The 13,423-nt window shown below is 36.0% G+C and overlaps 1 long non-coding RNA gene across 1 annotated transcript in view; it reads right to left on the bottom strand.

The window, feature by feature from the left end:
• Positions 1 to 1,067: 1,067 nt before the first annotated feature.
• LOC122192806 overlaps positions 1,068 to 13,423 on the bottom strand; it is a 21,379-nt gene continuing 9,023 nt past the window's right edge. Inside the window, exon 3 of the long non-coding RNA XR_006182714.1 lies at positions 1,068 to 1,478. This is a non-coding gene — a long non-coding RNA (uncharacterized LOC122192806). The remainder of the gene's footprint in view (positions 1,479 to 13,423) is intronic.

Genomic DNA, 13,423 nt, shown 5'->3' with positions numbered 1-13,423 from the left:
CAGATTATTGCTGTTGTTTTCAAGTATTTTGGGGTCTCCTGTTTCCCTTTTCCAGAGGCGTGGATCCACAGATCCCTCCGCCCTGCTGGTCACGGAACTGGGCTGAACCAGCCCGTAAACTGTTGACACTGAGCTTCATTTAACTTTGGTCAAAGCATAAAATTAATCCATATGCTTTTAAACAGAATTGGAACACATTACACTTTGTGTTCAATCAATGTTGTTGCTGCTGTAATTCTGCTCAATGATGGGATAGCATTTACATCCTCTTTGGTCCAATGTTTTTTTTTTTTTCAGAGACATTTGAATTTCATGAAAATATATGCAAAAAAGGACTTCAGTTAAACATCACAAAAATGCGTTTGTTAGAAGTATACTGTTATCCTTTGACAGTTATTAAAATGCCTGAGAGAGTCCACTCTCAGCAGCACACATGCTCACAAAATTAAGAGTAATTACTGATACTTTACTGAAGTATAGAACTCCAAAGAGCAGAACCTGCCTTAAGTGGTCATAGGAATACACTGGTAGATAAAAGTTCAACTTAGACAGTAAGATGAAAAGTAGTATCTGACAAAGCATCATTTTACTGTCCTTGAATAAAATTAATTTGTTAAACCTCTAAGTATTTCAGGGGATCATAGAATTACAGAAGTTGGAGAAGACCTCCAAGATCATCCAGTCCAACCATTCACCTATCACCAATATTTCCCACTAAACCATGCCCTCAGTACAACATCTAAATGTTTCTAGAACACCTCCAAGGACAGCAGCCCCACCACCTATCCAGGCAGCCTAGTCTAGTGCCTAAACACTCTTCCGGAGAAAGAGTCTTCTAGCTGCTCTGCCCCAAGCCTGTAGCATCACCTGGGGTTGCTGAGGCCAAAGTGCAGACCTGTAACTGGTCTTGTTGAATTTTATCCTGTTGGCCTCAGCCCAGCTATCCAGCCAGTCTAGATCCCTCCATGAGCCTTCCCACCCATAGGCAGATCAATGCTTAATGCTAAGTTTTGTGGCAAGAGGGCTCTGAGCTCCCTTGCATATGCAGCGAAAGAGGCGCAGACTCCTTTGCTGGTGCAGAATGAAGGATCTTTATTGAAAGTGCTTACAACCTTTTATACCCGTGCAACAACAACTGGTTACATGTAGGAGCCAGGTGCCTTGTGTGTGTTGGCATCTGGCTCAAATTACTAAGCTTTTTTACTTATTAGCATGATAATGACTTTCTTTATCCCACATCTCCCCCTTCTCTTCTTTTTAGTAGAGCAAAAAGAAAAACGATGGGTTCTTTAGAGCACAAATAATAGTCCATATTAACCTAACCCAACGATTCCAATTTGTATGATTCCTTGGTGAGGCAGCTGACAGAGCGTCTTGTCGGTGAGAGTCCAAACCACTGATGAAAGTACTGTGTTCATGTTACAACAAATGATGATATGGCCAGACTCATCATGCTGGTATCCATCTTGGACATATTCCTATTAAGACAAAAGCATAGCCTCAGTCCCACCTTATCACTGTAAATGATTTAAAAAAAATTAAGAACATAGCATGCTTTAGCTACTCTTTCCTAAGGGGTCATACCTGCACTCCCCCTTTCTTGTATTTTGTTTGTTTGTTTTTGTTTTTAAATAGGGAAATCTATTATTATTTAAATCACTGAAATTACATAATCAGAACCAGAATTAAGAAAGCCAGGCAGGTGCAGGTAAGACATTAGCGAGTCAAGATGGATTATACAACCAAATATGAGAAAGCTTCCTATATTGATAATCTACTGCACATGAACACATGTCATTTTACAGCAAATACTGTTTTCCAATTTAGAATTCAGACATAGCACAACTTTCAAACATACTTTAAACACTGTTAGGCTTATCTTAGAATTTTCTGGACATCAGGAAGTCATGTGTAATTCCCACTACCTTCACGTATTGCATGAGTATTTAACTATACTGAAATGCAAACATCACATACAATCTAAGCAATATAGTTTTGGAGAATACATCTAATGTTGGCTTAATTTATGATATACTGAAGGAATGGAAGACGTCTTAGAAAGCACAGTTTTTTCTTGATCTTGCTTTTCCCCTCCTCCTGCTAATGCAACCCAAGTTTTCTCCATCTCTCCTGGGGCCACTCTAGGGATGTAAATGCTAGAAATCTACATCTCATCTCATTCCCCTCAGTAATATATCTAAAACGAAATGTTGGCAGTAGGCAGTAACTTGCTTCCTCTATTCCTCTAACCTCTCATCTTCTAGCCACGTGTTGATTTCTCCACACCCTTGCTCTCTATCATAGCTTTCTATGACTGCTCTGAAAGCACTGGCTCCAACTTCTGTTGCCTCACAACATCAGAGGCTGATGGTGGTAGTATGGCAGTAGGGGCTGAACCTTCCCACCAACATCCTGTCACACAGCAACATAATATAAATGGTTGACAGCAGAGAGGGGCAGTCTGACAAAATGACATCTGACATGGAAGTACTTAAAAAGCACAGGTGTCACTGAATTCTTCCATGTGGGGGAAAGAAAAAAACAGCACCCACTGACACTCATTGATGCTTTCTGAACACTGATGGTGGTGCTTTTCAGCAATAGCAACAGCAGGTCACCTCCACTGGTGCAGGTTGTTGCAAGAACAGTATACAGGCTCTTGTTCATTGCTGGTGACTTGACCTTAGACCTGCCTTATCAGTACAGGCTTCAATTGCAACCTGCCCCTTGGTGGCTGGCTTTCCCTACTATTATTGCATGAAAATGGAAACAATCAAAATTACAGGAGAAACACATATTTGCCTATCTCCCCTATCCACAAAGAAACAACATGAGACCCAGGGCATGCTCTGTTCCTTAAGGCACTATTTAACAGCATCACTATTACTCAGTGTTACCCACAAATAAACAACCAACATATACCCAGAGGGTAAAACCACACTGTTTTACCTCAGACACAGTTTCTCAATTTCTTTTTGTTTCTATCAGCTATTTTCCATGTCGTCCCACTCCCCCTTCTGACTTTTTCTAAGCTCTATAATCTACTAGAAGTCCAAATAGTGTATCTACTCAGAAAATGCTCCATCTCCATTCCACACTGGAAAACAGATAGTACCCAATGTTTTGCAAATCATTTAACCCTAAACAGATTTTAACAGGATCCACTTCAGAATACCACTGGCTATCCCCATATCTTCTGACCTTTAAATATAAAAGACCAAACTGCTGTTGAATTCTATTTTAAATAAAGAATTCAATACACTCAGCTGGAACCCCCCCCGCCCCCCACCCCTCCGCCCCACAAAGCATCAATCAGATAGGAAAACTCTGCTCCTCTACCCAAAATATTGAAATTCAAGGGTAGATGCTACATTGTAACTGCAACAATAGGAGGAGGTACATACAGTTATTTTTAACCAGTTTTGTATCTCTCAGAAGGGCTCACAACTCAGTAATAAAGAAGGATCAGCTTACCCCTTTCCAAAGATCAGGACTCACTAGAAACTCCCAAAGAAGACAGTCTCCAAACAGAGATATTTCCCTTTCAGCTCCAGCCCTTAAATGAGGTTAGGGAGAAGGTGGACCCAGACCCCTTTTGGTTGCACAGGTCAATTTTGGTTGCACACAACCCTTTGGTTGCACAGGTGAATTACTCACACGTGTGCTCCCAGGGCTGGCTACGCCCCTTCACCAGGTGCTCAATCACTGGTTCAGGCTGTGAACTAACTGTTCCCATGCAGTCGACACAGCAAATAATTTAGGAAACTAATCCATGTTCCTTCAAAGCTAGTTTTCTGTTTTTCATAAGATATTTGGTGGATGTGCTACGCTTAAAAATCTTCTGAAAGCACACTTAAACTCCTCAGAATAGCTTATTAAATATTTGCAGTTGTCTAGGAAAATTTCTGATGGCAGAAATTTTTTGCCATTGTGCTGAAAAACACAAAATAATACAGTTGCCTTTTTAAAACCAAAGGTGTAGTGTCTCTGCAGGCACATTATGCTGAAAAGTAGCCTTTTGTAATTGCAACTCTTTAGTAACTAGATATTCTCTTTTATGTCCTTCTATCACACTGATCTCAGAAGGATAGCCTACTGATTGTGAAATTTTAAAATATAATATTATAAGACAGCAGCACTATCCACAACTATTTTTTTCCACTCATGTTTGCCATTAGAAAACCTGATTTCAAGAACTCAACTTTGCCAAATTTGAACTGTGTCAGCTAAAGTTTTCCATTCTCAAAACCACAAGCATTCAAGCATTTCTGAGGAGTCTGGGGGGGGGGGGAAGTCTTTTTTTTTTCTTTTTTTTTCGTTTTTTTTTAACATGACAAAATTGTAGTAAATTTCCACTTGAAAATATTTAGTGCCAGTGTGGTACAGCATATTCTCTCACCCCTGAAGGCAAAAGGGGTTAATAAATTCTTGATTTACCAGGGAGCTGCACATCTGCAAGTAATGGATGGATGAAAAACTCTATTCGGAATGGGCTGATGATGCTGTGACCACTGCCAAAATACCCCAAAGCACTTTGCTGTCCAGCATCAGGCCTTCGTGAAGGTAACCAGAAAGCCTCAGAAAGCCAAGTTGCACATTAAGCAAGGAGAGATAATCCCATAGACCTAGAAAAGAGATCCTTCTGCAGAGATCAAACTAGCCCAAGACTAGAAGGTGTTACTGGGACTCCTGACTAATGGAATTTAAAGATCCTGTCTTAGAAAATTTAACAATTTCAAACAATATCTATGTTTTCTCCAGTAACTCAAAGGTACATTACACAAAGAAGCTTGTGGTATTTCAGAAAGGCAGTTCTCCCTCTCAGATTAATTTAAATATTTGGGCACAGGTAGACATAGTTTTAAAACAGGAATAGTTGCTATTTTAACTGCATTTGCAATCTGGAGTGAAGTGGTCTCAGATAAGCAAAGCTCTACAGTGTACTCTTAACTATAAATGATCAAGCAGTCCTCTAAAAGCCACTTCTCTGGTGATTTGCTGACAAGAAGTCGGAATAAGTAGTTTTTGCAATAAAGGCAACAGATTGTACAACAGAAAAACTGAGAACAGTTTGAGGAACTTGCTTAAATAAAATCAGAAGAAATCTATGCTTTTGAAGGGAATGCTAAGCTGCTTGCATACGCCAGTCACCAGTCTGCTTTCTCTCTGCAAAACGCTTTTGTCAGAGCAAGAGGGCCAATGCTCCATAGGCTGGCAAATCTCAGGGCAGAAACAACTGGAGTTTACCATCCAAGGTGGCAGTGACGAGCTGCAGTTCAAAAGAAAAGAACTATGGCTTTAATCAACGTCTTTGCAGTGAGTTAAGTTTGCATCAGTGTAAATAGAAGTAAAGTGAATTTAAATAACTTCTATGTTAAAAGACAACTAAAAGAATTCACCTTTAAAATGCTCCAGCTTTACCTATAAATTCTTCTAACACAAACTAGCCTGAAAATTCCTTTTTTTTTTTTTCCCTTCTCAAGCTCTTCAAATTTGTGTCAAGACCAGCTAGCATGTCAACAGTTTGTCAAAACAAAGCATATGTTTAAACCACATAGAAATTTAAACAGACTGCATTGTGTATGACTCAAGAAGGGAACATAAAATAAACATGAAAGGGCTGGAATAAGTGAAGATGGAAAACATTATGAATTAAGTCAGTCATACTACCATGTGGTATTTTCAGGCTTTGGTTGATGTTAAAATGTAGTATAATTTCCTTTCTAGAATGTATACTGAAAGAGGACGCAAACCTTTATAATGAAGCAAGAACTACGAGTCTTAGTTGCATTAGCTTTCTTTTATCAATCTCACAAAATCTTAATTCTGAAATAAAAGTAAGTTCTATTTTCTGCAGTTTCTTCTGTAAACTAAGCACTGTGAAAGTTATGTCTTCAAGCGGTACCTTTTATTCAAGGTGTTTTCACTGTGTGTATCAGGACTTACAGTCACTGATGTCAGTGACAAAAATCCAAACTATACTCAGTATATTTTGGTTGAAAGCAAACAAATATCTCATGCTCTAATCAGTTCATCAAAATTCATCTCATCATATCACTTACAGTTCTCATCTTTATTTCTCTTGACCTGTTATTTGACATGCTTAGTCATTCTCTTACTTTCTTTGGCTCAGTAAATTATACTGTTTGCTTTGGTGGTTTGTACATCCTCCTTCAATATCCCCAACAACAAATTTTTAATCTCCCACAACAGCTATCCCCAAGGACTGTGACTTCAGTTCTCTTATTTTCATCTCTTTCTCTCTCATTTAAGTAATCTTGATACCATAATCTATTCAGAACTGTCCAGTCTGCTTCTTCTAACTGTATTTTTATTGCCATTTAAGACTATTCCACCTTTCATAAATACTTTTATTGGCTCCCTATCTACCTCTGTAACTTATTATTGGAAAGAGGATATGTTGGTAAAATATGTAAGTAATCTATCCTAAGTTACTGTATTTTTTGGGGAAAAAAAAAAAGCTTTTAATATTGTTTCAAATTATAAATACAGAGCTGATCTAACATAACAAATCAGAGATTCTATTCTAACTGAAGATTCAATATTAAGCCAATTTAATTTCTACAAGACCCAAGAAGGTCACCTGCTCCACCTGCTTTCTGTTCTCAGTGGTGACTGAAAACAGTAGAATGAGGTAAGCTATGGCATTGTCAAATTTAGGAGATCTGTGAGAAGACAAGTTTTCACAAGCAGTTCTAGTGCTGCTCTGGCCCCTACTGACTTTTTCTTTCTTTTTTTTTTTTTTTTCAGTGCCCAGATTGAACCTCAAAAACTGCAGTGTGTGGTCCCTGCCTCATGCCATATCCTCTGACACTAGTAAAACACTGCTTGGTTTCATCTCGCTAAATGCAAATGTATTCCCTAAATGACTATTACATTGGCCTTCCAGAGTCCCATTGTTCATCCATTAAAAATGATCTTTTTACTCAATCTAACCAACCTTTCACACATCTGACAACACCAAAACATAGAATCATGGAAATGTTGGCCAAGCTAAAATAAGCTCACTGTCTAGCTTTAACATCACTTCTTCTTGGTCATGTGCTGATTGTCTTACAAGTCCTCCACTTTCCCTTTCTACTGCTTTTCCACCCTGCTTTCATCAGCAGCAGGCAAAAGAGGCTGCCCCTAGGCTGTGTCACTCTCCAGAGAAGTATAGAGAGAGAGGATTATTTTTTTAATCCAAGTAATGTTTTAAAAGTCTAATGAAAGTATCAACAACAACAAACCAAGCAACAATTAGACAGTTTCAATGACACTATCATCATAATTCAAATTATCTACTTGTTACAGAGAAGTTTCACCATGGAATTTTTGGTGTGGTCACTGAATTCATTAGCATCCTGAGAAGTTCCCTGAAAATTTAGCAATTACTTCTTTATGTAATGAATTGTATCTCATGGTTTGAAACTAAGTTTATTGTAATATCACTCTACCTTGTAAACCTGCTCTGTTATGTCATTTGACTTTAAATCATTTATATATCTATCTCCTGGAATAGGACTGAAAGATATTACAGTTATAGGAGAATATGTCAGACAACCAAATCAACACATTTCTCATTTAAGTTCCTTTGAAAGAAGTGCATATATTCCATATGCTGCATACTGCACCAATGGCCTATGACCATCACCACGTAGTACAGAGAAAAAGCAGTGGAAATGTCTGAATGGTTGAAATTAAAAGGTATCAAAATTAATAAAGAATTTATTCTATTTTTAGAATCTATTGATTTTTTTTTTTTTTCAGTTAAAAAAACGTTTCAATATTTTAAAACGTTTTAGTATTAAATTTCCAAACATAGCATATCGTGGTACAGTGACCAGCAGGATGAGAAGGTCTTTCTGTTGCAACAGAAGACGTGGAGCTACTGCAGAAACATAATTCCAACAGACATGACACCAAAAACAAAACAAAACAAAACGAAAAAACAACCCACAATATTTCAAACATTGCCAAGAGGGCAAGAGAAAGGGAAGCAAGAACCACAGGGAATAGCTGAAGTGTTTTAGAAATGATTTGCAAATATATTTCTCAGTTTGCTAAGCAAAAGTCTCCAGTGAAAGAGGCATAGCACTTTTTTTCTATTCAAAATGTAGAAAGCTGTACAATTCATTGGCTCAAATAATTGTAATATTTCAGTCAATTACTTCAAGTGACATCAAAGTTGTATGGGATTTAAGTCACCGGGAAATTAAAATAAGTGACATTTTAGGAAGTCAGACAAAATAAAATGGTTATAATGAAATTATTATAACTGCATAAAATTCTCCATTTCTCTTTTTTCTTCTGCTGAATTAGTAAAATATTTGCTTTGGGCTTCAGAGTTAGGAAGTCTTGGTTTCAACATATATTATTCTTTCTCCTTATATATACACCAATGAAGTCATAAATTTGAAACTGTCCTTCTCAATCATTGTAAAGAAAGCAAACAAAATAGTTTAAAAAGTTTCTGAAGTCCAGTCTTGCAGATGAAAATATCCAACAATGCAACTCCTATCGGCCATTACTATTCTAGACTCAGTTACCTGCTATTCTGTTATTCTGCTGTGAATTATGCTATCTAAATAAAATGTATCCTCAGAAGTGGAGTACAGGCAGCTGATGGAAGTTACATGCTTGCACTAAGCATTGAGGAATAAGCAAATATCAAGCTCCTGTCAGTTTGCTCATAGCATCATATAAACTGTGAGATGAAGTCAGTGCACAGGAGATTCCCTGGAGACATTTTAATTGCCTCTTATGCCCTGAGTCCTAGGCAGGGACTATGAAATCAGTTCAGTTGTTGCTATTTGTATAACAGACAAATACAAGTAATAAATATGAAATGTGAGAACCAGATCATTAGTCCACAGTCTAAAACAACATGAGATGAAAGCCTTCTTTCTAGAAGTTTTTCTTGGTAGCAGAAATCTCTATATTAATTTCTATTACAAAACATAGACATTTACTATAGATCTCAACTTGGATGCTGAAGATAATTCAGACTACAAGCAATGCTTCAAAAAAAATGTTGCAATAAGGTTCTTTAAAGTCAAGGTACAGCAATCAGTAGAAAATTACAAAAATATGCTGAAGGGATTAGCCTCAGGAAAAAAAAATAGCTAGCAATACAGAATTTCAAACTTGAAATGCTTCAAATTTCTATGACAACAATTCAAAACAGATTATCTTCTTCAGCTCACAATCAGCACAACTTTTACCAATATAAGACTTACTCATCCTAGTACAAGATTTACCAATTATGTCACATTTTCTGAAACTGAGTTCATTCAAACTCCTCAGCTCCCAGCCGTGCTATTCCAAATCTGTTTTAAATTATATTACAAATGTCAAGAGTAGTTAAGTTAATACACCACTCAAAATTTAGAATTTTAAAAAAAGTTGTCAAACTAATACATATTTAAGTTTTGGCATCACTTCTGCAACTAATTGGAACTCTATATCAAGGTTTTGTACGGGACAAACACTAAATCATTGGAAATATTGAAAGGCAATATGCAAACAGAGATAAGAATCTTTAAAAAGCCCAGTAGCTGTGCAGCAAAAAGTATAATCTTGCCCAAACTCCCATATTTTAGCAAACCAGATGGTAATGTAGGTTTTAGAGGTTTACTATTTTTAGTTTCATTATTCAAACTATTTGAAAATAAGAGGGCACATACAAAACCACAACTGCAAATTTTAATTTAAGGATGGTATCACTGAGCATCTAAGTTTATATCTCCATGGCTATTTTTAAATCAAGAAAGAAATAATGGTAATTTGTAGATTTTGGTAATTGACTTTGAGGGGTTTTTTTTCCTACATTTTCTTCATTTCTACCTATTTATTATTCTGCTTCTAAAATCTTTCCTCATTCAAGCCATCTTCCTTTTCACAAGGTATGCATGGTGTTGTTGATAGGAGGCATTACTCAGTGCGTTTGAAGTTCGGTACACAAGAACACCATCTTTTGTGGCATATATTACCATACACTCACATTATTCACTGATACAATAAATATCAAATTCAAGCAACTGGAACTAAGCCACATTGCAAATTAGTGCTGGAAACAGTATTTTGATCACTGTTTTTACTTTTGAAACACTATTAATTTAAACATCAGTGGAAATCTCAGCTTACCAAGAACGTTTAAAGATATATGACTAAGAAACAATTCAGAACTAAATTTACATTAGATTTTTTAAAATAATTGTAATGATTTTAAATTCAAATTAAGTCATATGCATTTTTATGGCATACCTAAAAATCCTTACACCATATTATAAAACACCACATTTTTAATCAACAGTGGTCATAGATTGGTAAATATTTTAGGAAGTAACTTTGATCTCTTTTCAGTGAATACATAGAATCATAGAATCATAGAATCATAGAATCATAGAATCACCAAGGTTGGAAAAGACCTAAGAGATCATCCAGTCCAACCGTTCACCTATTCCCAATAGCTCCCACTAAACCATGTCCTTCAACACAACATCCAGCCTTTACATACAGTCAATGTCTACAACAGATTTTTGTTTTTATCATCTTTGAATGGGTAAATGTGACCTCTGAATTTACAAGTGACACACTTATAGCTCCTATATACAATTGTCAGAAGAGAAATGATGTGGCTGAAGTGAAACTGACAGGAATACCAGTGAAAACTAGTGTTTATCAGTGAAAACAGAACCACCAATAAAACAGTGGCTCTTGAATTTTGCAATGGTTTGACAGCAGTAATCACGAGCAACAAGAAACAGTATGGAACTGAATTTTATTATGTTTTTTACTTTTCTGAAAATGATGTCTATAGAAATGTAGCCTTCTACCTTTGTCCCTGAAGATCTGTACTACATGAAGGATTTACTAACTCTGGCTTTGTGGTTTAACACAAGAAGAGAAGATATGTACAATTTATGAATGTAAAATTATGAAAAGATTTGTTTTCTTGAAAGATGACTGTTTAATCCGTCAGCTATACTCTAGGAATTCAATCAGATCAAAGCCACATGGTGGTTTGGTTTGGGTTTTTTTTTTCACAGAAAGATAGTACAGAATTTTTTATGGTTAAAACAGAAATCCTATTGCAGAAACAAGAACTGGAAAGAAAATATAAAAACAGGTTAGCAGTCTTTAACCATAATTCCTTGAGGTATAAACTCCACACACACAAAAACATAGAGAGTATAGATAATATCATTAAAGACCTGAAGACTTCTTTGTGTTCATAGTATCCATAAATTATACACTACCCACTTTCTGAGATGTGAAATTTACTTGATTTAAATACAACTTGTGAATCAATTTTATATTTATCTTTTTGCTTCTATACTAGCATTCACAAATCTTTTTCATTTAAATCTAGTACTGATGAAGAAATTCTGAAAGAATAAGCTACCCTAAATAACTGCAGATTCCCATAATGGATCGCATTTGCTTAACTTTGTCTTCTCTTGCATAGGTAAGAATATGTGCAAGAGCATAAAAATCCCCAGGAAGACAATGAAGAAAAACAAGCTACCACCAAAAATCCTCACCTAAAAGAATGAAATTCACTTGATACTTTTCTGCCTCTAGAGGTAAATGAAGAAATAAACATGACAGAAGGTAGTTATAAAGCTTGTACCACTGCAGGAAGAGCATTCAACAATGCAAATGCTATGAAGATGGGTGTGATACAAAGCAGGATTGTATGGAAAGCCCTGCACACCTTCCAGATTTGAGAGGTAAGACTTTATTTGTTAAGTCTGTTGAGAGAATTTTCTCTAACTTTAAGGGGCCTTGGATCTGGACTTCATATATACAAGCCAATAAGTGAAACAATACACTGATTTAGAGTTATTCTTTACAACTAGCAGCAATCAAATAAACTAGTTTCTTTCTTGCTACCACATTATTAATGACAACTTACATAGGCCCCCAAATGCTGTTTTTCTTTTAATAGGCCATATTAAATATTTCCATTCCAGAAAACATGCCATTTTGGCAGTAAACCCTAATGTGTGCAGAGCACTAGGACAAAGTGGTAGTAAATGTTCCTTATGTAAGTACACATCAGTACATCAAATCCCAGCTGCTAGAACACAAATGAAAGGACACGACTGAATAAATTACAGAAAATTGTAAAAAGGCCAGGCTGAATGAAAGCAAGATTGAGCTGGAAAATTATTTATAACATGTTTTAAGCACTCTCATATACAGTGTTGTTTGACTGAACTGGCAGGTGAATGTGCTGTGTAAAACTTATGTCACAAACTTAAATAAATTGCCTTTATTTTTTCCTTCCTTTAGTGTGACTTCTGTAGTGTTCTCTTTCTTCAGAGTTTATGTTTTTGAATTAAATCCTTGCATTCACTTGGGCTTGGCGACATCATACCTTTTCTATTGAAACATTAGTAGTAGTAATTGATTTTGTAGCAAGATAAAGAAAGCTGAAGTGTGAAAGAGCAGACACATTAAAACTCCCAAACAGCTTAGCAATAAAAAATGAACTTAGAAAAGAACTTATACAGTACTTAATTTTTTTTTTTTTTTTCACACAATCTTTATTACATTTGGTCCCATTATAAAATTCTGCCTCAACACTCCATTCTGGTGGTTAACACCTTTGGGTCTGCTTGAAGATCCACATAGCCTGATACTTAAAGCAACTAACTCAAATTCAGTCTGGGACTTATGAAATACAAAGTTCTACTCATTTCTACACAGGTGTGTGGCTTACTCTGCTAGTGGAAATGTGCCCATACTGTGTAAAGAAGCTGGCAATAACAAGGAAATAGATGTGAGATTACAGAGGGTGAACTACGCTTTTCTTTGCCACCCTAGTCAGTATCAAGGTATTGAAACACAGCAATGAAAGAAAGGGCAATTTATTACTGTGTATGTTTTCTGAATAAAAAGTAAACTTCTCTACAGACCATAGCTACAGTTCATGTCTCACATAAACATACATTATCATTTTAGAAATCCGGCTGCTGTGTCCTTTGCTTTCAGATTCAGACTGAATCAAAGATATCCATGTCAAATAATTTTCAATATGAAACAGGGATTTTTGAATTTCCATTGGCATGATTGCAAGGCAGCAATGACATAAGTAGGCAAATACACCGTATTTACATTCTTAAAGTATTCCTCCATCAAAATTATTCAGTCCTTTCAACCAAATTCAGCTTTTCCAATTTTAATTACAACTATATATTGATGGATCACTCAGTTGATTTACAAGAATGTAAAAATATTTTCCTGGTAAATTTTCTTTAACATGTTTAGATCTAGAAGAAAGCAGAAGGAAATTTCTAGTGGATAGGAAATGATGAAAGAAAAAGAAAACTAACAAACAAACAAACAATGTTTTCAATGTTGCAAAAACCATTTGAAATTGATTTTATATAAACATAGTGAGTCTGAGAAAAAA

The sequence above is a fragment of the Lagopus leucura genome, unplaced genomic scaffold (assembly GCF_019238085.1).
Source record: "Lagopus leucura isolate 7727_CA_CO unplaced genomic scaffold, USGS_WTPT01 35394-0_obj-0_obj, whole genome shotgun sequence".
Classification (NCBI taxonomy): domain Eukaryota; kingdom Metazoa; phylum Chordata; class Aves; order Galliformes; family Phasianidae; genus Lagopus; species Lagopus leucura.
The sequence above is the reverse complement of the archived record's forward strand: the minus strand, read 5'-3'. Positions and strand labels throughout refer to the sequence as shown.